Below are 5,537 nucleotides of genomic sequence, written 5' to 3' on the forward strand. Positions count from 1 at the left end.
CAAGGCATTTAATGCATATCAGACGGTGGTCGGCCACTGTTGATAATGAACCGCCGTCACTTTGAACCTATAAATCACTCTCGCCTTTATCTTTTACCAATTTTACATCTTCAATCTTCTAAAATCTCTCAATCTCTTCTTACAAAAAGGTTGTGATTTCTTTCCGAAAGGATCCATCAATTCTACCAAATCTCTATCACCTCCTTCTGCTCCTTATTTTTGAATTCAAAAATGGCGAAAACATCGCAAACAGTTCCTCAGAAAGAGAAAGCTTCATCTCCACAGTGTGTCGCCGATGAGACACCGGTGGAACCACGGCCAGAGGAGTGTGTCCCCGGGGCGTGCGTCCTTACTTCAGATTTTAAAGTTGATAAAGGTTCATCGGTCCCTGGCCGGTGTGAGCCGGTATCGAGGTACATGTGTTCGATTACTGAGAAGCACCTCGATCTGTTAAAGAAGGACTGCAATTGGGGAAAAAAAGAAGTGATAATACCTACCCCTGATGAAGACATTACTTCTCACGTGAAAGGGTTTTTGAACGTATATACTTACCCTTTCACTTTGGGTCCCCTCGATTCCGTCGTTATCGACTTCTGTCGACAGTATCAGGTAACCTTAGGCTAGGTCCATCCTTCTTTGTGGCGGATCGTTATTCTGATCCGATATTTCGTGAGCAAAATCGAGGGGATGTCGTTCACCCTTGATCATCTTATCCGGCTATACCGTCCCCGACTTTTTTGGGGAGGGTTAATAAAACTCCAGCGTCGGGCTACCAAGGCTTTGTTCTCGAGTATTGACGAGGACAGGGACCGGGGTTGGATGAGCAGGTTCGTTCGAGTAAGGACTTCGGACCTGATCCCGACCGAAAAGATGCCCTTTCCCGAGGAGTGGAATTTGAAACGTAAGTGTGATTTTGCTGTTGCTTCTATTTTGTTCTTTCATTTGTTCTCTTATCGAAACTCCCCTTTTCGTGATGTAGCGGTTCCCTGGATGCCCGGAGCGGTTCCCGACCTCAAGAATTGGGTACGGGCTCTTGTTTCGACTTCCACATACGCCGAGCGCTCGTGGCGTGATTTGTCTAAGGGTCGGTGGGAGGCCAAAAACCACGGTAAGCTCATTTCTTCGGAATCTAACGAGGCACTTCTCGGTATATTTTTGATAAGGTTTCCCATATGCAGGTTTGGGTAAGGATGCGGTCTTGAGACCTCTGTCTAATGAGGAGGATGTCTCGACCTTCGTTCCAAAGTCTGTGAAGAAAAATAAAAAGAAGAGAGCTTCATTGTCCGAATATCCAAAATCGAAGAAGAGGACGGCTCGTAAACCAAACAAGAATGTCATTCCTTTGACCGTAGAATCCGTTTTGCGCCTAAGGGATGATGAAGAAGAAGAAGAAGAAGAAGAAGAAAATAATGAGTCCACACTGGCGGTCCGGACGAACAGAGCCACCGATGCTTCAATGCCGGCTGGGTCGATGATGCCCTATGGGGCTCCGTCTCGAACTAAAAATATACCGGAGAGTGGTTCCGGCAGAGTCCCCGAACTATCGGATGTCGAAGACACCTCTCATCGGAATCAACCCGCAGGGGTTACAATCAGGGAGCCCTTCAAACCCCTCCGAGCCGAGGGGAATGCTCCGAGCGATTCACTTGAGGCAGCAACGATCGAGGACTAGCCTTTCTTTCCCGTTTTTTCCGCAGGGGTGATTCGGGAAGCTCAAGCTCTGGGGGCCCTTAATCTAGATAGGCCTCACGATGAAGAGGACCCGTTTCGTGACCTGTTTACTGGTATCGAGGACGTTGCCGGTGCCGGTGATGAATCGGATCTTTTTCACGGTTTGCGGCAGGCTTTGGACCAAGTGAGTCTTTTGAAAACCTTTTTGTTGGTATTGCCTTTATGTTCGTCTTTCGTTAACTTCGCTCCATGTTTCTTCGTAGGATGCGGCAGTCCATCGAGAACAATGTTCTCGTTCCCAGAATGAGCTGCATTGATATGCGGCCGACCTGAAACGCGCTATCGATCAGAGGAACTCTCTCAAACTTTCCTTAGGACAGAGAGAGGAGAAAATAAAAGATCTCCGGGCCGAGCTGTCCAAGGCTTATCGAGACCAGAATGATTTGTCTGAGCAGGTAATGATGCTTTTGAAAACCTATGGGTTCGATACCGGAACGGTATCTAACATTTCGGTCTCACAGCTGCAGCAAAAAATCGAGATGATAGGGAGGCTGCGTGAGGAGGTCAATGTGATAAGGATGGAATCCTTGCGGTGGAAAGAAGGTATGGACCGCTTTGCTGCAGAAAAAGAGACCGCTCGAGCCAGTTATTGTCGTGTGAAACCCAACTTCAGAAAGTGAAGGAGAAAAACCTGGTTCAAGCAAAGAAAATCGAGGAGCTTGAGGCTCGGTTGGTCTAAGTACTCGCCAAGGCCGAATCCGATGCCGAAAAGGCAAAGACTTATGCGGATGCGCTCGTGGCCGTCTATCGGGCTGATGTTGAAGCTGCCCAAGTTCAGGCAAGAGAGGCAGCCGAATCCGCCGATGGTCGGGTGCATTGGGTTGCCGAACTTGCTAAGTACCGATCCAGGAGAGAAACCCTCGAGGAGATTCATGCTCGCGGCTTCAATCTAACGAAAGAGATAAAAAGGGCAAAAGAACTCGAGGCTGATGCCGAAGCTCTGGTTTCCGATGATGATGATGACGATGATGGGAGCAAAAGTGAATCCGAGAACGGGGGGGATCTGATAAAGAAAAGACCGCTCCCGTTTAATTTTTTTTTTTGGCTATAGCCACCCATGTAAATAAATTTTGTGTATAAGCCTCTTCTCTTGCCGACTTGCCTTTGATTCTGTTTCCTGGGTTGCTGTGATTTACCTCATGAATATTTCCATAATGTTTTAAACCAATTAATCAAACTCGAACCTCGCAGTCTCTTCAACCGAGCGAGTGTCTGCTTGTGCTCAATTTAATTGTCAATGATTCGATTTTGAAGAGAATATAGCCCGTGGGCGTGACGGTCGAGCGAGTGTTTGCTTGTGCTCGAATTAATGTAGCATGTAGGCTTGGTCAAATGAATGATTCGAACTCGAATTAATGCAGCCCGTAGGCTATTTGGTCATGTGAGTGTTTGCTCGAACTCGATTTAAAGAACAGCCCGTAGGCTTGATCGAGTGAATAATTCGAACTCGAATTAATGCAGCCTGTCGGCTATTTGGTCGAGTGAGTGTTTGCTCGAACTCGATTTAAAGAACAGCCCGTAGGCTTGATCGAGTGAATGATTCGAACTCGAATTAATGCAGCCCGTCGGCTATTTGGTCGAGTGAGTGTTTGCTCGAACTCGATTTAAAGAATAGCCCGTAGGCTTGATCGAGTGAATGATTCGAACTCGAATTAATGCAGCCCGTAGGCTATTTGGTCGAGTGTGTTTTGCTCGAACTCGATTTAAAGAATAGCCCGTAGGCTTGATCAAGTGAATGATTCGAACTCGAATTAACGCAGCCCGTAGGTTATTTGGTCGAGCGAGTGTTTGCTCGAACTCGATTTAAAGAATAGCCCGTAGGCTTGATCGAGTGAATGATTCGAACTCGAATTAATGCAGCCCGTAGGTTATTTGGTCGAGTGAGTGTTTGCTCGAACTCGATTTAAAGAATAGCCCGTAGGCTTAATGGTCGCATTATATCTTAATTTTTCACATGTTATTACACGCCCGGGTTTGGGCCAACTTATACGAACATGGCTCGCTTCGATCATTTGGCTCTTTACAGTTTTCCCATCGGGATCCTGTTGCTGTGAAGTAACTCTCTTACGGGGCCTCAGATATTATCATAAGTGCTGCACGACAAGTGGTTGCCTCATTAAAAACCTTGCCGAACAACCCATTTGGGATAAAAACCGGTCTTAAGGAAAAAAGAGTGCAACGCGTGCTTTCTGATGAGAGATCCGTCCCCTGTTCGGACTTCTGCGGGGGTCAGTTTCGAGATGTAAACGAATATGGAAAGGTTGTACCTTAACAATAGTACCGTTTCAGATGTGATACATTCCAGTTGCTTGATAACTGTTTGCCGTTTATAACGCCGATCCTGTACGATCCCTTTCCGATATCCTCGAGTACCTGATATGGTCCTTCCCAATTCGGTCCTAGCTTCCCTTCATTCAGATTCTGGGTATTGATGGTAATTTTTCTTAACACTAAGTCCCCAAGCTTGAAATGGCGGAGCTTGGTTCTTCGGTTATAATATCTTTCGATTCGTTGCTTTTGGGCGGCCATTCGGATGAGGGCAGTTTCTCGCCTTTCGTCCGATAGTTCGAGGCTTGTGTTCATAGCCTCGTTATTTGATTCTTCCATCGAGAATCGAAATCTGGCACTGGGTTCACCAACCTCGACTGGTATTAATGCTTCAGATCCATATACTAAGGAGAACAGGGTCGCCCCCGTACTGAATTTTGATGTTGTCCGATATGCCCAAAGGACTTCGGGCAGGATTTCTCTCCATCTCCCTTTAGGATCGTTCAACCTCTTCTTTAAGTTTTGAATGACAGTTTTATTCGTTGATTCGGCCTGTCCGTTCCCACTGGGGTGGTACGGCGTCGACAGTATCCTTTTTATCTTGTGGTCTTCGAGGAATCTTGTTACTTTGCCGCCAATGAATTGCTTTCCATTGTCACATACTATTTCGGCGGGTATCCCGAACCGGCATATGATATGATCCCACATAAATCTATAACTTCTTTCTCTCTTATTTTCTCGAACGCCTGCGCTTCAATCCATTTAGAAAAATAGTCAGTCATAAACAAAATGAATTTAGCTTTACCTGGGGTCGATGGCAGAGAGCCGACGATATCCATTCCCCATTTCATGAAAGGCCACGGGGATAGGACCGAGTGGAGTTGTTCTCCGGGCTGGTGGATCATTGGCGCGAACCTTTGACATTTATCACATTTACGAACAAATTCCTTCGTATCTTTGCCCATATCGATCCAATAATACCCTGCTCTAATTATTTTTTGGACTAATGTGTCGGCTCCAGAGTGATTCCCGCAAGTACCCTCATGCACTTCCCGTAGGACATAATCAACATCCCCCGGACCCAAGCATACCGCCAATGGTCCGTCGAATGTTCTTCGGTACAGTGTTCCATCTGAAGCCAGAGTGAATCGAGCAGCCTTGGTCCGTAGGGTTCTGGACTCTTTAGGGTCCAATGGGAGTTTTTCGTTTTTTAAATATTCGATATATTTGTTTCTCCAATCCCAAGTTAAGCTTGTAGAATTTATTTCGACGTGTCCATCTTCGACTACTGATCTCGAAAGTTGAACCACATTCCCCGAGCCCATATCATCTACCTCGACCGATGACCCCAAATTCGCCAGTGCGTCGGCCTCATTATTCTGTTCCCGTGGTACATGCCGTAAAGTCCATTGTTTGAAATGGCGCAAAGTGATAAGCAGTTTATCTAAATACCTCTGCATTCTACCTTCTCGAACTTCGAAAGTTTTGTTTACTTGACTCACCACCAGCAAGGAATCACAGTTGGCTTCAATGATTTC

Source organism: Nicotiana tabacum, chromosome 19 (assembly GCF_000715075.1).
Source record: "Nicotiana tabacum cultivar K326 chromosome 19, ASM71507v2, whole genome shotgun sequence".
Lineage (NCBI taxonomy): Eukaryota > Viridiplantae > Streptophyta > Magnoliopsida > Solanales > Solanaceae > Nicotiana > Nicotiana tabacum.